General features: G+C 43.2%; 1 non-coding gene across 1 annotated transcript; it reads left to right on the top strand.

The window, feature by feature from the left end:
• Positions 1-3647: 3647 nt before the first annotated feature.
• Positions 3648-3720, top strand: TRNAK-UUU. The gene has a single exon. It is a non-coding gene; the product is annotated as a tRNA-Lys (tRNA).
• The last annotated feature ends 19244 nt before the right edge of the window (positions 3721-22964 follow it).

Below are 22964 nucleotides of genomic sequence, written 5' to 3' on the forward strand. Positions count from 1 at the left end.
ACACACAATGTCATTTTCTGGGCTGGGACAGTAGATCTCCACCATTTCCCATAGATTTCAGTGGAGTCAGAATAGGTAGGACCTCACTGTCCAGGAAGGGGTAAGGTAGACATTGGCTTGCCAGGTTTGCCTTCCATCTATGGCTGCGGGAGTGGGGGCCAGGTACCAAAGATGGATACCCCGGCTTAACACGGACACTGCTGTATCACCACCCACGGCCACCTCCGTGTCACAGCAGCAATCTCCACTTCCTTCCCTCTGCCCTTCTCTTTCCTTCATTTCTCCACTCTTACATACTTGCTCTGAGTGGCTCTCATGGCTCTAGGCTGGGTGATAAATATTATTTACAAAGGACATTCAGCGATGTCAAAGGGTCTCCAATATGTACCCACTTCAGTTCCATTTTCTCAAGTTGTTCAAATGTTACTTACACTGGACTTGTTTTATTGGCTATGGGGTCATCATGACAACGAGGTGCAAGACCTTCCTCACCCTCCCTGGGCTGACATAACCCATGACTGTGCATTTCTGGGCTGGGCAGATACAGGAGAAGATGCTGTATTTTAAACAAAAGGGTGAGGAAGTTGACATCTAAAATGTTGTAGGCAAGCCGGGCACAGTGACTTATGCCTGTGATGCCAGAACTTTGAGAGGCAGAGGTGGGAGGATGACCTGAGGCCAAGAGTTTGAGACCAGCTCAGGCAACATAGCGAGACCCCATCTCTACAAAAAAAAAAAAAAAAAAATTAACCAGGCATGGCGGCGTATACCTGTGGTTCCAGCCACTCTGGAGGTTGAGATGGGAGGATCGCTTGAGACCAAGGGTTTGAGACTGCATTAAGCCGTGATTGTAACACCGCACTCCAGCCTGGGCAATAGAGTGAGAACTTGTCTCTTTAATTAATCAATTAAAAAGCAATACTAAAATTTGATGATAAGAGGACAGGAGAGGACTGGAAAGCAATATATCAACTAGGCTGGCAGAACTTCTGAATTTAGGACTTTGTTTTTTTTTTTTTTTTTTTTTTTTTTTTTTTGGAGACAGACTCTCACTCTGTCTCCCAGGCTGGCGTACAGTGGGGTGATCTCAGCTCACTGCAATCTTCACCTCCCCGGATCGAGCAATTCTCCTGCCTCAGCCTCCTGAGTAGCTGGGATTACAGGTGTGCGCCACCATGCGTGGCTAATTTTTGTATTTTTAGTAGAGTCAACGTTTCTCCACGTTGGCCAGGCTGGTCTCCAACTCCTGACCTCAAGTGATCCACCGGCCTCGGCCTCCCAAAGTGCTGGGATTACAGGCGGGAGCCACCTCACCCAGCCCCAGATTTAGGAGTTTTTTTAAAGATTTGGGAAGACCTGGCACAGGGAAGAGTTGTACAGACCGAGTCCCTGACGTGTCTTTGCAGTGGTCACTTACCCTTTCCCCCGAAGTCAATAACACTCTGCTGGGTGATTAATGGAGGATGTTTAGTTCATTAAACTTGATACCCCGAGGGCAGGACGAACTGGTAAAATATTTATATATTTATATGCGAGGCTGCTCCCATAGGGCCAGTGTGTGCAGATGAACCAAAAATGGAACAGGCTAGTGTCCGGCAATGCGGGCCTCAGCAACAGCCACTGATGCTCGCATCCCCCCATGGAGCTTAGGAGTCCCCATAAGATTGGAGGGAGATGCCTTTTCACTCCAGCCAGAGTAGCCATTTAGGAGGCCACCGTGCATCCTGCTGCGGGGAAACAGGACGGCTGGGTTGTCGCAAAGCTAACAGCACCGCAAACATTGCAGGCACATTCTGCCCTCCACTGCCTGTCACTCCATCCCCACAACTGGGGAGAAAGGCAGACTGACTCCCAGACTTACCACCCAGGGACCTCTCCGTCCTTTGCCTCATCCTTAGCAGTTGCAGGAGGAGTTAAAAACAGGGGAGGTGAGGGGGAAAACTGGAAACAAGGTTCATTACCTAAGGTTCCTCTCATCCATTTCAATAGATGAAAGCAAAGAAAATAAAGCAAAACCCATCCAAACAGTAAGCAGGTGGTGGCCACTAATAGAGAAGAAATAAAAACCTTTTAGAAATCAGAGCCGACTACAAAACACAGTGACAAAGTGGAATGAAAGTTCTGAACAATCAGTTCAAAGAAAAGCGTGTTTGAAATAAACCCTTAAAAACATTTCAAATGCTGAAGGAAAAAAAAAATGCTGCTTTAGATATTTGAAGCCAGGATGATTTAATCTGGAGAGGGGACTTTTTGGATATTACTGGAGGAAAAAAGAAAAAAGATTGAGAGTATGAACAGGGGAGTCCTTGAAAGTAGTGATGTTCAGAGAACAAACCTGCATCAGGTCCCCACGACTGCCAATCACAGCAGGTTCATCACTGATTCCTGGGTTGACCCGGGGCTTTTAACCTCCCCATGCCTCCATTTGCCCAGCCATAAATGGGGGTTACTAATAGGCATGTCCTCTCACCCTCAAGGTCCCCAAGGAGGTTTAATAGAATAATGGACCTGATCCTATTGATGGAGAATGTGTAACTGCCACTTGGTGACCCCTACCTTTAGAGGTCAATCAGGTATCCTCCTCCCAGAGCCTTTCCAGGACCCGCCCCTATTTGTTAAGTTTCAACATTCATTCAATCATTCCCCATTACGTGTGCCTGCTCTGTCGCTATGTAGCAGGTATGGTAGCACAGGATGACAGAATGAGGAAGAAAGAACACACAGTGCCCTCCCTCAGGCTGATCACAGGTTGAAGGAGGCAGGCATGTTAACAGGTGACCATATAACAGGGTGCAGGAGCATGCCTGGGATGTTTCAGGAGTGCAACCCAGAGAGGCTTCCGCGAGGAGGTGATGACTTAGTTTGTTTCTGGCAGAAAGGCAGAAGTACCCAGATGTCAAGGCTGAGAAAGGTTTCTCCGGCCAGGATAACAGCATGGATGAAGGATGAGTGGAGTGATGTTTGTGACTTGTATGGCAGGGTTTTGGTGTACAAGGATGGAGTGGAGGCAGAAGAGCCTGGAATGGGAAGCAGGAACTTCAGCGGCGTGTATTTGTTTAGGCCAAGAATTGCAATCAGCTGCTGGGTCTGGAGGTTGATAATGAATACATATGGCAGCTCCCCGGTCATCAGCAACTCTTATTTTTCTGAACCACTCTCTTGAACAGGTGGCTTCCATCTTCAAGCTCATGTCACTGGTAAAGAAGGGAGGGTGGACAGAGCAGAGCCACTCTGCGGGCTCTAGCACAGTCTTTTACAGCAAGGAAGGGGTGAGTGGGTTTTATCTGGGGAGTGTCTGTCACCTTAATCATGATGGGATTTGCAGTCAGCCTGTGTACCACACCCTCTTGGATATTTGCATCTCACTTATCTGTTTGTGCAAGGGCTAGAAGTCCTAAGGGGTGGGCACACAGGAAAACACTTTGAAGAGAAAAGGATAAGAAAATTTAGAGATTTGCTTGAGTGAAAACAGAACCCAAGTCTCTTAATATGTAGGGTACCAACATGTCCCGGTTTGCCCATGGGAGTCCTGGCATCTTGTCCACTCTTCATCTTGTCCACTTTGGATTTGTCCCAGATTGTACTTTATTATTTTTAACCAAGTGCTGTTATTTATTATTGTGTTGAAAGAGGCCAGAAAGGAGGGAGCCTGGATAGCCCAGTTGGTAGAGCATCAGACTTTTAATCTGAGAGTCCAGGGTTCAAGTCCCTGTTCAGGCATGTCCCTTGGGTTTTAGCGTCTAATTCCGATTCAATTTATAAAAAAGAAAACAAACAACAACAAAATCAGCCAGGAGGGGTAGGTAGAGAGAGCTGCCTTTTGTTCCACCAGCTCCGGCCGAGGTCCCGAGGTCTCATATACCTGCGTGTGAAATGCTAGTTTGGAGATCTCCTTTGAATTCGTGGTCAGGTTTGAAAGATTACCAGTGCTACCCAACCCCTTTTGCCACTCTGTTCCAGACGCAAGGTAACTGACACCCCATTCTCAAAGGGTGTGAAGTGCACTCAGATACAAGCACGTGGGATTAGCCAGGTTCTCCAGGTGAGAAGTGGCTACCTGTGCAGGGGCCAGTGCTGGGGCCTGTGGCATGCAGCCTGCCACCGTGGTGCCTGTTGGCAGGGTCCACAGGAATTGTGGAAACTAGAAAGTAGGTGTGCAGGAAAATATTGGTCCGTACAGGACACAGGGGCTAAGCAGCCCCACCGCAGAACACAGAGTAGTCAGAATGCTCTTACAATACCAGTTTTGCATTTATTTGTATAATACATGGAATTTGCAACTGTTGATTTTATTATCTGGCAACATTTTTATTTCAGAGTAATCCCTTTTGGCAGCCATCGACTCCAAAAACCAAATGTGCATGTTTCATGAAAAAATTAGGCACCGAATTTCTTACAAAAGCCAGTATAGATGTAACTTGCACAAAAAATGTTTATCAATATTTACCATTCACTGTGGCAAATGACCGCATAGAAAACAAGAATTGCTAACAGAATATCAGAAAATCAGCATCTAATTTTAAAAATCAGTAGCGGCTTTTTTGTTTGTTTTGTTTTCGTTTTGAGATGGAGTCCCTTTCTGTCACCAGGCTGGAGTGCGGTGGCATGATCTGGGCTCACTGCAACTTCTGCTTCCTGGGTTCAAGCAATTCTCCTGCCTCAGCCTCCCAAGTAGCTGGGACTACGAGCATGTGCCACTACACCTGGCTAATTTTTGTATTTTTAGTAGAGATGGGGTTTCACCATATTGGCCAGGATGGTCTCAATCTCTTGACCTCGTGATCTGCCCACTTCAGCCTCCCAAAGTGCTGGGATTACAGGCGTGAGCCATGGTGCTCAGCCTACAAAAAAAATCAGTAGTTATTTTAAGAAGACTTGCCTGTAGATGAATTCACATGTGAATCTGTAGCAGGTGGACTTACAGATTCTTCTGCAAAACATGATTTTTCATTGATATCAGATGACTGTTTCTTTGCTAAATTTCTAAATTTTTTTCTTCCGAGTTTTTGTTATGTGTGTGCAAAACACGTAGTGCCTGTACTTGATGTATTGGCACTTGAGACAAAAGGAAAATTGCAAACAGTTCAGAGGCTATCTATTTTATCAAGTGCTATTAGAGGCTTCACAAAGAAAATGCGTACATTCTAATAATTGGTTCAAATTTTCACTTCCAATTCAGAAAATCAAATTATTAAAGTTTTTGTAAGTTCATTCTAAAGAAGGTAAAACATCTGATCTTATTGTTAATACTAGTATATACTCCATTTTTTAATGAACTTCATAGTTTAACATTGAAGATAAAGTTACTAAATTTTGTGGTGATAACACCCACTCAAAATTTGGTGGAATATAAGTTCATGATAAAAGTCAATGTCATCATAAAATTAAGAAACTTATGAGACAGAAATAGGTTTGGAATTTGTTTTGATGTTCATGTAATTCACAACTGTCTCCTACTAGCTGCAATGTTAGATTAATTAAAAATTTTAATGGTTTAAATTTACAAATATTTGTGTATACTCCGTTAGAGCAATTGAACCACAATATTTTGGGGGATGAAATTGATGTTGAATATTAAAAATACTTCAGGGTGGCAGTATGGACTTTTTATCTGTTTGCTGCTTTTGCCATCAATGGAGTTTTTAAAGATTTTGCTCCTTTGAAGAGTTACTTTGTAAATCAACCTACATGTTCTGCAGTGGTTTTGAACTTCTTTTATAAATAAATCTGTAAGTTTTGGTTACATTTTATTCAACACCAGTTGGATATATTTAATCAAAATCTCCAAAGAATACAGTGCTCAAAAAAACTTTATTTGAAAATATTTAGCTAGTTGCAATTGTTGAAAATGAAGCTTGCAAACAGGAAAACAATGAACTTTATCCCTATAACAGAAAGAAAATAACTGAACACTTTGAAAGTTGAGAGCTTAAAAATTATGCAAGATTTCATGTTCAAAGTTACAATTTCTTTTTGGAATATCTTGACCTATGGGACAAATCTTTTGATATTTCCATTTTTATTTGGATAAATTTATATTCTTACTCAATGGGATGAAACTGAAAGACCTATGGTTTGAAATCATAAATTGAAACAACTTATTTGAAGAGTTTTTCCCTTTAAAAATACCTGCCAGGCCAGGCGCGGTGGCTCATGCCTGTAATCCCAGCACTTTGGGAGGCCAAGGAGGGTGAATCACCTGAGGTTAGGAGTTCGAGACCAGCCTGACAAACACACAGAAACTCTGTCTCTGCTAAAAATACGATATTAGCCTAGCATGGTGGCACATGCTTGTAATCCCAGTTACTCAGGAGGCTGGGGGCAGGAGAATCGCTTAAATCTGGGAAGCAGAGGTTGCGGTGAGCTGAGATTGCGCCACTGCACTCCAGCCTGGGTGACAAGAGCAAAACTCCATCTCAAAACAAACAAAAATCCCAAAAAACAAAAAAAAAACTGCTAAAGTGCTTGGGTGGTACAAAGACAGTATCTAAGAAAATATTTGGGTTACAGTATTTACATATTTTAATCAGAAAAAATAGAGAATTGGAATACACTCTAGCAGAGTTGCTCTAAATTTATAAGACACCACAGTAACTTTGGAGAAAGTATTTTCTCAATTAGAAATGTTATTATAATCTACAGCAACATTCAATTGAAGGAGTTAACAGTTTGAAATTTATTAACAACAAAACGCAACTTGAGTACTTTTTATGTGTAATACTTCAAAAAGCATTAAAGTGCAACTTTGAGGAACAGTACATGCAATTTATGAAACAAAAAGATTAAAAAATAAATCCATGTTTAAAATATACATTCCTTAGGCAAATACCATGACATAGTAATATTAGAAATAGATATGGCAAAAAATAAAATATGTGGTAAACATTATTATTCTACTAATGGTATTGTTTTGCATTCAAATAAGAGATTCAACAAGATAAATTATTTTCATTTTGCTTTCATGGAAACAGATATATGTTATATTTATTTGGTAGAAAGAATTTTATTTTTGAAACTAGGTTTTAAATAAAATTACTTTGTAAGTACGCCAATATCATAAAGTCAATGTGTTGGTGAATATGTTAATATTTTAAATTACATAATTTTGATTATTCCTAGCACTATCTTTTACTCTTAAAAAATGTGAGACCGGTCACAGTGGGTCACGCCTATGATCCCAGCACTTTGGGAGGTTGAGGCGGGTGGATCACGAAGTCAGGAGTTCAAGACCAGTCTGGCCAAGATGGAGCTGGCCCATCTCTACTAAAAATACAAAAATTAGCCAGGCATGCTGGCGGGCACCTATAATCCCAGCTGCTTGGGAGGCTGAGGGAGGGGACTGCTTAAATCCAGGAGGCGGAGGTCACAGTGAGCCGAGATGGCTACACTGCACTCCAGCCTGGGCAACAGAGCGAGACTCCATCTCAAAAAAAAAAAAAAGAAAGAAAATGAAAAGAAATGGGTCAAAAAGTCAGAGAGCAGAGGGAAGGACAGGAAGTGGGAGAGAGTGAGACAGGGTGTGGAGCCCCAAGAGACAGTAGTGAATCCCCGAAAATGGCCCAGTGACCTCATCATACAGGGTCCTTCCGGTGGCAATTACTTGCCACTCCCCACGGTCGCATTTGGAAAGAAATTATGTATCAGTTTGAGAGACGGAACTGTCAATGGCTGATTCTTTCCATTACCCGTTCATCTCTTACCCACTGGCTCCATCATTCATAGATTCATTGATACAACCAACCCCAAGCATTTGTTGAGTGTTTACTATACACCAAGCACTTTCTTAAACGGAATGAGACTAAACTCAACGTGTGCAGAGTCTAGTTCCAGAGCAGGGCAAGGAAGCTACCAGCTGGGATGCAGGATTGGAGGGTACCCAGAGGAGCATCTGCTTGTAAGAGGGGACTAAAGAAAACTTCTCAGAGACATGATACCAGGTTCTCCAGTCGAATCAAGCTGCTTCCTCCTCCTCCTCTGGTTCACCTGTTGGGATTTTATATAAAACTACATGCCAATGCTCTCTGCTTTTAATATTTTCTAATAGTAAAAGAAGAGGCTGGGTGTGGTGGCTCGTGGCTCACGTCTGTAATCCCAGTACTTTGGGAGGCTGAGGTGGGTGGATCACCTGAGGTCAGGAGTTCGAGACCAGCCTGGCCAATATGGCGAAACCCCGTCTCTGCTAGAAATACAAAAATTAGCTGATGTAGTGGCAGGTTCCTGTAATCCCAGCTACTCAGGAGGCTGAGGCAGGAGAATCTCTTGAACCCAGGAGGCAGAGGTTGCAGTGATCTGAGATCATGCCACTGCACTCCAGCATGGGTGACAGAGTCAGACTCCGTCTCAAAAAAAAAAAAAAAGAAAAGTCTATAATCCAGACCCCAAAGAATTTCCCTTGGTGCGGTTTCCAACTCTCATTTCACTCCTGTCTATTCTCAGACAGTGTCCTGGGAAGACTTTTAGGACCCAGTAGCCATTTCCTATTTCAGGTTCCTCTTGTGTTGTTTCTAGGCATAGAAACAAATCCAATTCAAGCAAATAATGCTGTCATCGGGATCTTGTGCAGGCATCAGAAGGGAGCAGGCCTGGCCAATGGAGAGCTCTGTTTGAAATATCTTGCGATATTCAGAAACAGTTGTTTTTATTCAGAAGTATTCATTTGATGCTTCCCTGACCCACACAGGTTCCTAATGGGCTTAAGCTCCCATTTGTTAAAGAAACAGATGGGAAAACCAGTTCAATTTGTGTTTGTTTTAGCATTTAAGACAGCTTACCGTGAGATGGTAGAGTTTGGATACTGCAGGTAGCAACACATTCTTTTCAGCAGGCAGGCAAGGGAACAGAATCATACAGCTGATTTAGACAGGTGGAAGCAGGAACCCACCCGATTCCACGGAATAAACGAGTGGCCCGGAAGTGGAATCCTGTGATTCTATTGTGGTCTCATGTAGCTTGAATGAGGACACTCAAGTGTTGGGCAGATTTTGCCAACTGCTGCTGGTTTTCTCCTACGTCTCTTGCCTTATTTTCACCTCCCCTCCCATTCAAATGGAAGTGATTCCATACACAAGTCAGCTCACATAGCTTATGGTTTTGCTTTGCTTTGAGACAGTCTCACTCTGTCACCCAGGCTGGAGTGCCATGACACAACCACAGCTCACTGCAGCCTCAGCCTCCTGGGCTCAAGTGATCCTTCCGCCTCAGCATCCTGAGAAGCTGGAACAACAGACACACACCACCATGCCTGGCTAATCTTTGTATTTTTTGTAGAGATAGGCTCTTGCTATGTCGCCCAGGCTAATCTCAAGCTCCTGGGGCCAAGCAGTCCTCCCGTCTCAGCCTCCCAAAGTGGTGGGATCACAGGCATGAGCCACTGTGCCCAGTCCATCGTATACATCTTTTTTGTTTTACTTTGTTTTGTTTGTTTGTTTTGAGATGGAATCTAGCTCTGTCTCCAGGCTGGAGTGCTGTGGCACGATCTCAGCTCACTGCAACCTCCACCTCCTGGGCTCAAGCAATTCTCCTGCCTCAGGCTTTCAAGTACCTGGGATTACAGACATACACTGCCATGCCCAACTAATTTTTGTATTTTTAGTAAAGATGGGGTTTCACCATGTTGGCCAGGATTATCTCAATCTCCTGACCTCATGATCTACCCACCTCAGCCTCCCAAACTGCTGGGATTACAGGCGTGAGCCACTGTGTCTGGCCCATCTTATACATCTTATACCTGCTACAGCTTCATCCAGGGACCCCTGTACTAGTCAGGGTCCTGGCAAAACATTTTTAAAAAGACAGCACACTCAATGTGTTAATTTAACAAAGAGAGTTTAATAACGGGACTATTTATGGAGGTTAAAGGGTAAAGGGAATTGACAAGGGATGATGAAATCCCTCAGTGGACCAAGGTGGCAAGAAGACCCATGTTCCTGGGCTGGGTGAGACCTGCAGCTGTGGGAGAGGGGTGGCGTGCCAGGCGCTGTGATGACAGCCCCTGCCCAAACTATGGTGAGGCAGGAAGGAACCAGACTAACCAATCCCTTGACCTGTGACCTCCTTCTGGGCCTTCCCATTGGCCAAACCCAGATGAAGACAAGCAAATCTAGGTTATGCAGTCTGTAGAGGTCAGTCTCATGGCGCAGAGGGTAGAATGGAGAAGGAAGGAAAATGAAGGGTGAGTCTGGAAGGATAAATAGAAAAATACCCTCCTGACTCAGGCACTCATGGTCCATCCAAAACTCAAGAGGCTATTTCTCCCACTGGAGGCAGAAGTAGAAAATGGTCTTTTCCAACATGGTGGAGGTTTTTGGTGGTGAACTTGAAGCTTTGTGGTTTCATCAAAATCTAGCGTGGGCCACAGCCTGCCAGTACTGAGTTTCTTAGTTCTACCAAGCCAGCTAAGTGTGACTTCACATCATGCCACCATAGGCAAGAGAATCCGAGAGCTATGTCTTGTGGGCTTTAGATTTGCCTTTAAAAAAAAAAAAAAAAAAGATATTTAAAAAGTAGAATCCTGACCCGAGAGTCTGAAAACCTGGACTCATGTTCCAGGCGGCTGTGGGACTTTTGATAATTCTCTCTGGGTGTTTTCTCATCTGTAAAATGAGGAACTTGGGGGTAGAAGTTGGTTTAAGCCCCTTTTGGTTCTAACCTTCAGTAGATCTTTAAATCAAAACCAAAAGACTATTAGGAGGAATGATAGGCTTCTACAGGTGAATGTCTGAACCAGCCTCAGAAATGAGTCCGTGGGGAGGAAGAGGAGGTTCTGAAGTGCTCAGAGCACTGGATCAATTGAGCATCACCTTGTCAGGATCAGAAGGTGGGGAGGAGGTTTATCACCATGCAGCGGGCTTGCTCCCGTTTGAAATGCTGGCTCCTCTCAGATGTCTCAGAATGCTGCAGGGTTTTTTCCAGGCTAAGACTAACCCTAAAGATTCAGGCGACTTCCTCATTCCCTCCTTTTCCAGCAAGAGGAAGAGAGATACTTGAGTCTCTTTTATGTGAGTTCTTGTCAAGGGAGATTGTCAATAAAATTCTTTTCCTGTAATCCTTTTGACCTAGTCCCCAAGGGCATCCTGACCCCTAAAGGGTCCCTGAGCTCTGCCTTTACTCGTATCACTCAGTCAGTTGGATGTTCAGGGAAGGGTAGAACTGAAGATGAATGATGTTTAGAAAGAAGGAGATTCACAGCCAGGCATGGTGGCTCACGCCTGTAATCCCAACTACCTGGGAGGCTGAGGCAGGAGAATCGCTTGAACCCGGAAAGCAGATTTCAGTGAGCCGAGGTCGTACCATGGCACTCCAACCTGGGCAATAAAAGTAAACTCCATCTAAAAAGGAAAAAGAAAAGAAAGAAAAGGAAAGAAAGAAACATTCACAAACTAGAGGTCCCTTTTGCCCATGTGTAACCAGTGTAGGGGATGAATAGCTGACCTTGGCTAATCTCTTTACTGGTGACTTGCAGTAGCACAGTGGTCAAAGTCAGCCCTCAGAAAGGCGCATCTGTGCCCCACTTGCCTTTTTGCAAAAACAGTCCCCAAAGCAAAAGCGGTACCAGTTACACATCCTAAGAGCGATCAAGATTTGTACCTGGCACCGTTAATTGTTGACTATGATAACACATCTTATTATCAGTTTTTCTTTAATGAATTCCTGAATAGATTCCATTAGATATTAAATACTATATTACTTCCTCTAAAGAGACATATTTAAAGCAAAAGAAGAAAAAAAAATTCTTGTCCTGATTCAGCCCTGAATGCCATCCTTAGCAATCTCAAACCACAGTGTAGAATCCTGTTCTTCTTTGCGAGATGCTCACGTTCACTTCTTTGCCTTCTGAGAATATGGATCTTCGAGGATAGAAATGAAGAGTAGATGTTCACCCCAAAAAGGGGGCAAGAGAGTTTAGAGTCTAAGAAATTGACTGGGTCCCCCAGGAAAGAGGCAGCCGTGATGAGGCATAGATAAACAGTCTCAGTTTGTCAGCACCCTGTGTAGGGAATTAAACTCACAACTTCCATGTTAATGATACTTTCACATTTAATTTCCTGTGTGCCTCACTGAAAATGTATCTGTTGAAAGTGGAATTTCACTCCATAGAGCTGTCTTATTAAGTGAATGCGTGTGAGGTTGTACCTGTCACAACAAGATTCTGGAAGCTCATTTAGAACTATAATTTGGGGTGTGGGGGAGGAAGCAGAAAGGTTTGTGCCTTGTAGGACTATCACAGTTTCCTTGATATCATTATTACTATTGGTAATTGGTTACTCATTAGCACTAAGCATTAATTGCTAATATTGATAAGAGCTTCGTTAAGCACCAGTGATGTACTTTCTGTGCTCAACATGAGTCACTCTAGGCCATCAGCTGAGCAGACAACGCACTAAACGTGAAGGCAGATACAGACCAGGCTTGTCTGGATTTCTGTCCGGGATAGTCTTACATATTACAGGACATGGCCTGGGTTTCTGTCCGAGATGGGCTCACTTATTACAGGATGAGACAGCTTTGCATGAATAGACAATGTGTTGAAGCCCCTGTGGATATAGGAAAAGCGTACACTAGCAGGAGAAGTGCAAGCACCAAACTCCCCACTCAAAGTGTGTTCCCAAGATGGGGAGCATTGGCATCCCCCAGGAAGTTATTAAAATACAGAGTCTTTCGCCCCATCTTGGACCTCATGAATAAGAACCTGCATTTCTCTGCCCTTCCAAGGTGATGAATATGCACATTAGAGTTGGAAGACCATCACTCTGGAGCAGTGATTCTCCAGCTTTTCTGCATATTAGAATCATGTTGTGACGTCTGAAAAATCGCAGTGCCCAAGCTTCATCCCAGACCAATAAAATAACACATCTTGGAGGTTGGGATGGCATCAGGGCGTTTTCAAAAGACCCAGGGGATTTCAATGGGCATCAGCTTTGAGAATCTCTGCTCAAGAAGACAGTGACACTAGGTTAACTCAAAATTCTTTGAGAGCCTTCAGAATTCATATTCGAATCCTTAGAGTCGATCCAAGTTGGCAGTATGTATACAGGTGCTCTGCTCTGCCCTGCACACCTCCCTTTGACCATGCTCCCCTCTCCCCTCCACACCCACATTCATCCTCCTCCAGGAGCCCCCAGCCACTCAAGGAACCTTGGCCGGCGCTTCTTGGGCCTATGTTGGCTTTCTGCTTCCCTGAAAGAGTTGTCTTGATGTCTTCCAGCTTTTGTTGCTTATTATCCCCTCCAGGAATGATCCCTTGTCTAGGATTTCTTGGCTCTCCGGCAGCCTCTGTCCTTTCCAAGGTTCAGATTATCTATCAAGATGGAGGGGCCAGGTGGTGGGAAAGACTGGGGACCCCCTGCCCCGTCTGCATCCTCCTGCAGTTTAACAGTGTCCTCTACAGTTAAGGACCTTACCAGTCGTTTGAATTGAGGGAAGCCTCCATTTCTATCTCTAAAACGATGGTGCTAATACCTACCTTACACCTTCGCTTGTTAAATTCTAAAGCACTTATCACATAGCTTCTCACTGCCTTGTCCTCCTCATTATGCAATCAATCCAGAATGGAGACCATTGTTGTGGAGGCCTGTTGATAAAGTCAGAGCTGACTCTATAGGTAGATAAAATAGAAAACTTTTTTTGTGATTGGAGCATTCTAGGGAGATATTCTCCTGACTTTTGAAAAAAACTGCTAGTTGTCCTCCCAAATCTTTTCTCCTTTTTTCATAGTAATATAATTTTTTCTTTTTCTTTTTCAGTCTCACTCTGTCACCCAGGCTGGAGTGCAGTGGTACAGTCTTGGCTCTCTGCAACCTCTGCCTCCAGGGCTCAAGTGAGTCTCATACTTCAGCCCTCTGAGAAGCTGGGATTACAGGTATATCCCACCACACCTGGCTAATACTTTGTATTTTTAGGAGAGATGGGGTTTCGCCATGTGGGCCAGGCTGGCCTCAAACTCTTTACCTCAAGTGATTTAACCGTCTCGGCCTCCCAAAGTGTTGGGATTACAGGTGTGAGCCACCATACCCAGCTCATTTTTTTTCATGCTAGGTACATTGCTGCAAAGAATAAGGACTACATATTCCAGCCTCCCTTGCGGCTGGATGTGAAGATGTGACTAAGTCCGTATGTAAGTTTCCAGGAACCGTCCTTAAGGGGTGGCTTGTATGCTCTTGCCCCATTCTTTGTTCCTTCTATCATCCTGTTGCCTGGAAGATGAGGACAGTCATCCTGAGCCAGGAAACAGAGGACAGTCCTTAGAGGTGTGAACAGTGAGCAGGAAAGGACCAGAGTTGTTGAGACGTTTGAGGACAGCGTCTTGGGCCACTTCCATTTGGACTTGGTTGATGTGAGCATGAAATGAGCTTCTGTCTTGTGTAAGTCACTTGTTTGGGCCTGTCTGACATTTGTCACTGAATCTAATCCCAACTGATGTGCCACCAGAAGTTTCTTCTCCACTGGCCAAAATTCCACTTCTGAAGACCTATTTCGTTGGACATTAAAGACTTACATCATTCTTTAGGAAAGCTCTGATAAATTACAGGTTCCACAGGATGTGTTCATGGCTTAAATCCTTACAAACATGGTTCTTAGCAGGTTGCCCAGACCCAGAAAGGCAGATAGACAGCACTGAGGAGCTGAAAGGCAGGGGAAGGAGCAGACAAAAATCTACCCCTTCATCATTCTTCCAGCTGCTCTTTTAGGACAACTTGTCTTGGGGCCCATGAGGACAAGGGTTGATTATCTTGAATCTGTTTCCTAACTTTTTCAATTTTCCATTAGGAAAATTTTCATACATATAGAAAAGTTAAAAAAATAATAATAATAAAAACAGGCCAGGCGCGGTGGCTCACGCCTGTACTCCCAGCACTTTGGGAGGCCAAGGCGGATGGATCATGAGGTCAGGAGATTAAGACCATCCTGGCCAACATGGTGAACCCCCGTCTCTATTAAAAATACAAAAAAGTAGCTGGGTGTGGTGGTGCGTGCCTGTAACCTCAGCTACTCAGGAGGCTGAGTCAGGAGAATCGCTTGAACCCAGGAGGTGGAGGTTGGAGTGAGCTGAGATTGTGCCACTGTACTCCAGCCTGGGCAACAGAGTGAGACTCCATCTCAAAAACAAACAAACAAATACAAAACAGAGTTTTCAGTGACTACCCACACGCTCACCACCTATGTTCAGTTGTTAACAACAATGGAATACGCTTGATTTATCACAGTCCGCCCATCTATTTGTCCCTCTGCCTATTCATCAATCCAGCTTTTGTTTTTATTCTATTTCAAGGTAAGTTGTGCCTGTCGGTGCGCTTCCCCCTGAATACTTCCCTGCTACCTACATCTTGTTCACTTTTACACTTTTTCTCTGTTTCTGTTTAACCCCCTTTTCCCTGCAAGTGAGGAGAGTGGAGCTGTGAATTGTGTCAATTGTATAGGGCTTCTCTTTTCTGTTCCAACACCTGAAGTTATTGGGCAGCTCATGGAAGAGGTAACCAAAGAAAGACAGAGACGTTGTTCTTTTGGAGCTATATTGCTTCCATTCTCTCTCCTCTTCAAGATGCTCCAAGGCAGTTCTCTGGGTTTCCTTGAGTTCCAGAGGTCTCCCCCTCTTTTCTGACTCCTAATTCATCCGATTTTTATGACATCTTGAGATGCAAAGATCATTCACTCCCCTTTAGCCAGAATCTTTGTAGCAACTCCATCCTTTTCTTCAACGAGCTCTTCCTCTGTAAAGCTCTGCAGTGAAGTCTGCCTCTGTTTGTCCCATCCTTAGGGCAGCTGGCCAGACATGCCAGGCCTGTCACTCTCAACCTATGTTCCCCTCCCCCGCAAAAAAAATCCATTCGCCTCCTCTTTGCTCAATGCTCATGCTTTGCTCCATGTCACCGTAGCGCTCTCTGTGGTTGCAACTCAGCCCTCATCAAAGCCCCAGTCTCCTGACCATCCTCTTTCCCATACTCTGGAAATGTCAGAATACGAGACCTCCTAGCTCTGAAGAGGAAATGAGATACCTACTCAGGATTAGGTCCCTGAGTGTTCTAGCAACAACACAGGTGCCTATAGGGGTTAGTCTGATGAACTCTGCCATGGGTTGAGAACGGAGAATGTACCAGGAGTCATCTAAGTACGGTGCATGCATGATGCTACCTCCTTTTATCCCCACAACCACCCTTCCAGGTCAGCTTCTTTTTTTTTTTTTTTTTCTTTTTGGATGAGAAAACTGAGGCATAGGGAAATTAAGTAACTAATTTAAAGTTGCCTAGGTAATAAAAGTCTTCTAGATTTGGAGTTTTGTTGCTGTGGTTGATTTTGAAACAGGGTCTCACTCTGTTACCCAAGCTGGAGTTCAGTGGCACAGTCACAGCTTACTGCAGCCCCATCTCCTGGGCTCTAGTGATCCTCCCACCTCAGTCTCACAAGTGGCTGATACCACAGGAGCGTACCAGCACGCCCAGCTAATTTTTGTATTTTTTTTGTGTAGAGATGGGGTTTTGCCATGTTGCCCAGGCTGGTATCAAACTCCTAGGCTCAACAGATCCAAATGTTTTGGCCTCCCAAAGTGCTGGGATTATAGGCATGAGCCACCATGCCTAGCCTAGGTGTAATTTTTTTTTTTCCATCTGATTGGAAAGAATGATTTCTGTGCAGAATGTGGGCCTTGTGCTTTGTAGAGCTATAATTAAGTTTATGTTTTCATTTTGCTGGTTTCTGTTTGTTTCCTATGACAATGTTTTTCAAATGGAATCTTCAGACCCCAGGGGTTCAAGGGCATTCTTGTGTTTTACTACATTTTCTTTGTAAACAGCTCTGTGCGTTCTTTCAGTTTGAGAAACCATGGCTTAGAGGGGAGGGTATGGGGTGGGAGTCGGGGCTGTCCCTCGCAGCCTGTCATCTCTTACTGTCACAGCCTACTAGACTCTGCCCTGGGCTGTGGAGATAGCTCTGCCCCTGGAACTTGGCCTCACAGTCCATTCAGAGTCATTAATTTTCTTACCCATCTTATCTGCATTTCGAGTTAGAAGCTGACCCAAGAAAGAAAGGACTCGGGGAAAAGGAGAAAAGGGAGCAGTTGTGTTCCAGGTGGGGGGAAGACGAAAGCATGGACCCACAGGTGAGCATTTGATGACGTGTTCTGAAACAGCGGTGGGGCTTCTCACCTGGGTGCAGGACTGAGCAGGGCAGCTTCCCTGTAGAGCCTTGAATGCTGAGCTAGGGAATGTGGACGATACTGTAGACAATGGAGAGCCAGAGAAGGAGCAGGTAAGGAGGATGTCATCAGGGTTCCAGTCTCCAGTGAGACCTCAGAGGCACCAGGAGGAGACAGGCAAGGCAGCTTCCGAGGTGGCGGGATGTGAGATGAGGGGTGGACAGGTCCCTCCTGCCTGGCCCACCAAGGAAGTGATGCAGGAAAAGAGATCCCCTGGTTGATCCCTCATCCATGAGAAGGAAAACACATGCCTTGAAGACTTGGCTTAGCCCTCAGACCCTCCATCTAGATTTTAGCCATTCTGCTTCTGAAAGTATTGTGTTTAATTCTGTGTCTTGAGCTGTCCTCTGCTTTGGCGCAGCATGAGCTGGAATGAGGGATAATAACTATGAACCCCAAGACTTGAAATTGGGGAAATGTGCTGAAGGGTTCTCTGTGTCTCTCTCAAGCACTGAGACCATTTCTGACCTTGTGCATGAGCCTAGGAGATACAGGTAACCGAAAGCAGCTGGCCGGTGTGCCGGGTCCTCTCATCTAATGATCATGCCAGCCCACTTAGCAGGCACGCATCCAGCCTGCCTGCCCGTGTGAAGGTGAGGCTCTCTCCTCCTGCCCAGCCTTGGCGGGCCCTTGTGATGTCACCACCATGTGTCCGGGCCTTCCAAGGAACCTGTACATCATCAACCACACCATGGCCTTCAATGGTCAGTAGACATAGTAGGAAAATGAACTTTCCCATTTGACAAAGGAAAAATAAAGAGGGAAAGACCCAAAGGCGGGTCTGGGACTAAGTTGGACCCCAAGCCCCTTGGCGTGACCAAGCTCCAGCACAGCTGTGACATTGGCAGCCGGCATTTGAGGCACAATAATAATTCTTCAGATCAAAGCAGCTCCGTCTTTAGACAATTATAGTAAAATTGAAGCTCTCCTCTAAAAGAAACACATGCTCGTGTTGTGTTTTCCCCTCTCCCCCCTCCTTATTTTATTCTTTATGAACAAATTGGTTTTCAGGGCTATAGAAAGAACCGATTGGAAGCTTAAATTCTCACTGTCTGCCCAGGGGTGGATTCGCAGGGGTGAACATGTAACATCTGAAAGCTGACTTTTTTTTTTTCTTAAATTGATATCCAAGAATAAAAGAGAATGGTCGGAGAAGCTGATCAGGAATGAATAAAGTCTCCTTTTAAGCTGAAATAACCCCCTCCCCCCATCTTCCCTCCAGAAAAGCCGGACTGTAATTGCTTGCAATCACTCGGCACAAATTGTCTCCTCGTATTTGCTTTTTAATTTTGTATAATCTGGTCCATTTCGCTCTCCCTGCCTTTGAGCTTAACCTCTCTCTCTTTCTCTCTCTCTCTTCTTTTCTTTCTTCCACTTATTTATTCCCTTTCTCTCTCTCTTTCCCTTTAATTCTTCAGGACTGTTTAAAAATTAGTAATAATTCCCAGTGATATTTGATGGCTTTTACTAAGCAAAGGCACTTAGGGGGAAAAAATACAGAAATACACATTCACTCAAAATGGAATGGATCTGGTTTGCATCCACTTAAATGTTCATTTCTGCATCCGAAGTATTGTTTATTTTAATGCATTAATACTGTTTCTTAAGGCACGGTAGACGTTTTAATAAATAAGTAGACTGACCCCAAAGTGAGCAAACGAAGGAGTCAAAACAAGAAAGGTAATTTCTCAGAGTCACTGTGGACCATTTTTTTCTGGTTTCCAGCAGGTGTGTTCTGCTGCCCTTGCTCTTGCTGTAACGAACGCCCCTTCTGTTTAGCGCACGGCACGTCCGTCCAGCCACCTCCCAGCCAGGGCTTGCCCTTGTTCTCACGCTGGTGCTTCATGATATGAGGGCCAGTGAGTCTGGAAGAACACACTCCTGTGGGTCTGACTCACTTTCCAACAGTATAAAAGGTGATAGGAAGGTGGGGGGTGGGGTTCGATGGGGAAAAAGTCCAGAGGAAACATCCTCAATGGGCAGAGAAAAGAAGAGAAAACGGAAAGAAGGGGAACGGCAGGAGGGTATAAAGGGAAAGCAAACAAAATGAAAAGCACAGGTTATACCAGAAACGATGAATGGGATCCAGGCTCAAATCTGTGCCTTCTGTCCTACCAGCACCATAGACTCTGGTCTTCTGAGGGAAACTAGAGGTCAAGAGAAAGAACGTTAGCAGAGCAGCCTGGCTAAGAGTTTGATTTGTGTGTTGCTTCTGATCCTTACTGTGTGACTGTTCACAGCTTACTTAACATCTCTGTACTTCAGTTTTATTTTTTTCTGTAAAGTTAAGGCGACAAAGAACCTTCTGTATGGGATTGCTTACCTGAAATAACAATTGTAAAGTGCTTGGCATGTTTTAGATACTCAGTAAATGTTAACTATTACTCATTCCACTGTAATAGCAAATGACTTAAGGTATCAGGGTTCAATCAGGGAAGCAGAAACTATGAGTATTATGGACTGAGAAATTTGTTATAGGCATCAGACCTTGCATAATTTTGGAAGGAGCTGGGGCAGTAAGATATGGAAGGGAATCTGGAGAATCAGAAAAGTTGCTGGAGAATTCTAACAAACATCTAAAAAAGCATTAACACCAATTCTACACGATTTCAATATCATCCAGAAAAGGCGCACTTTCCAATTCATTTTATGACATTAACACTATACTGATGCCAAACCCAGACTAAAAGAGTACAAAAGAAAACTACAGACCAGTATCTCCCATTGCCATAGAGGCAAAAATCTTTAACAGAGTGTTTGCAAATAGAATTCAACATTATATAATGAGAATGATATGCCGTGACCCAGTGGCATTTATTATTGGGATTGTAAGACTGGTTAGATATTGAAAAATCAGTCAATACAATCCACCATATTAACAGGCTAAAGAAGAGAAATGTATAATCACATGATGATATCAATTGATGCAGAAAAAGTATTTGACAAAATTCAATACCTATTCATGATTAAAAAAACTCTTAGAAATGAAAAAACAGCAGCTTCTTCAACTTTATAAAGAGCATCTACAAAAACCTACAGCTAGTGTAATGCTTAATGGTAAAAACTGAACCTTTTTCCCTGAAACTAGGAACAAGGCAAGATGTCCACTCTTAACTCTCTCACTCCATACAGTGCTGGAAGTTCTAGTCAATGTGTTAAAGGTAAAAAGAGAATGTCAAAGATACACAGATGAGAAAGGAAGAAAAAGAAGTATTTTTATTTGCAAAACACATGATTGTCAACATAGAAAATCTCAAGCGATAAGGAAATTTGGGATTAGAATAAAAATGTTTTTCATCCCAAGGAATCTCCAAAAAAAATAAAAAAAGATAAAGCCTTTGGAATGAATAAGTTACTTCCATAAAGTCACAGGGCATAAGATAAACTTATACAGAATCAATTGTATTTCTGTATGCAGCAATGAGCACATGGAAACCAAAATTAAAAATGCATCATTTATCATAGCTAAAAAAAATACGTAGGTGTAAATCTATCAAAACATGTACAGGACCTGTATAGTGAAGACTGCAAAGTGCTGATGAAAGAAATCAAGGAAGACCTGAATAAATGGAAAGACATTCAATGTTGATGATTTGGAAGACCCAACATCAGAAAGATGTCAATTTTCCTCAAAGTTGATATATAGGCTTAGTCTCGTTCCTACCCAAATTCCAGCAAGTTTTTTTAATACCGGAAAATTATTCAAAAATACTTATGGAAGGACAAGGGAATTAGAATAGCTAGAACAGTTTTGAAAAAGAAGAATAAAGTGGCTAGAGCAATCATCTAGCCAGCTTAAAGACTAATTTTACAGCTGTAGGAATAAATGCTGAGTGGTATTGTCACACTATAATGAAGAAGAATACAGAACCCAGAAACAGACCCACAAAAATACTTCCAAATGATGGTTGACAAAGGTGTTAAAGCAATTCAGTGGAGGAAAGATCGCCTTTCAGTGACTGCTGCTTATATACGTGGGCTTGAACCTCAATCTTGGTTTACACCATACACAAAAATGAACCTGAAGTGGATCTCAGAGTTCAATGCAAAACATAAAAACTATAAAACTTTTAGAAAAAAGAAAGTGAGAGAAAATCTTCAGGATCTAGGGCTACAAAATATTTGTTAGACTTGACACTAAAAGCATGATCCATAAAAGCAAAACTAATAACTTAGACTCCAAAAAAATTAAAAACTTTTATTCTATGAAAGGCCTTAACAGGAAAACAAAAAGATAAGCTATAGGCCGGGAGAAGATATCTGCAAGCCACATATCCAAGAAAGGACTAGCATTTAGACTATATAAAGAACCCTTAAAACTCAACAGTAAGAACATAAACAATCCAGTTAGAAGATGGGCAAATGTCATGAAGAGACATTTCAGCAAAGATGGTATACAAATAGCAAGTAAGCATGTGGAAAGATGTTTAACATCGTTAGCTACTTGGAAAATACAAATTAAAGGATGATTAGATATCATTATAAACCAATTATAATAAATAACAAATAGTGGCAATGCCAAATTCTGGCAAGGATGCTATATTAGTTTGTGCTTGCATTGCTGTAAAGAAATACCTGAGACCGGGTAATTTATAAAGAAAAGAGATTTAATTGGCTCACGGTTCTGCAGGCTGTACAGGAATGTAATGCTGGCATCTGCTGGGCTTTTGGAGAGGCCTCAGGAAACTTACAATCATGGCAGAAGGCGAAGGGAGAGCAAGCGTGTCACGTGGGTGGCAAGAAGAGGACCAAGAGCGAGGCAAGGGAGGTGCTACCCATTTTTAAATGGCCAGATGTCACGAGAACTCACTGTTGTGAGGACAGCACAAAGTGGATGGTGCTAAACCATTCATGAGAAACTGCCCTTATGATTCAATTAGTTGCATCCAGGCCCCGCCTCCAACATTGGGAATTACATTTCAACATGATATTTGGGCAAGGATATACATCCAAACTATATCAGAACCAGAAAAATCAAGTCACTTATACATTGTTAGTGGGAATGTACAATGATACAGCTACTCTAGACAGTTCGGTAGTTCCTTAAAAAAAAAAAAAAAAAAAAAAAAACTCAACAAGAAATTATACCACCCTACAACTGCACTTCTGGATATTTATACCATAAAGATCAATGGAAACTTCTGTTCACACAAAATACTGTACATAACTATTTATAACAACTTTGTTTGTAATAGCCCCAAACTAAAACAATCCAGTTGTCCTCCAGTGGGTAGATGGTTAAGCAAAATGCAGTGCATCTATAACATGGAATACTAGCCAGCAATAAAAAGGAACAAACCATTGATACAGGCAGCCACTTAGATGAATCATGTGATAATGACGCTGAGTGAAAAAAGCCAATCTCAAAAGTTTACAGACTGTAGGATTCTATTTATATAACATTCTTGAATTGACAAAATTATAGAGAACAGATGAGTAGTCGCCAAGGATTAAGGAGAGAGTAGAAAAGGGAGGGAAGGGGGTGTGGCCCAAAAGGCAACAGGAGAGTGCCTCGTGCTGATGGAACTGTTCTGTATCTTGACTGTATCAAGCCCAATACCCTGATTGTCATATAGTCCTGTGGTTTTGGAAATGTTATCATTGGAGGTGATATGGTTTGGTTTTGTGTCCCCACACAAATCTCATCTTGAATTGTAATTCCCATAATCCCCATGTGTCAAGGGAGAGACCAGGTGGAGGAAACTGAATCATGGGGGTGGTTTCTCCCATGCTGTTCTTGTGATAGTGAGTTCTCACGAGCTCTGATGGTTTTGTA

Source organism: Sapajus apella, unplaced genomic scaffold, assembly GCF_009761245.1.
Source record: "Sapajus apella isolate SASKATOON/1434 unplaced genomic scaffold, GSC_monkey_1.0 scaffold15, whole genome shotgun sequence".
NCBI lineage: Eukaryota > Metazoa > Chordata > Mammalia > Primates > Cebidae > Sapajus > Sapajus apella.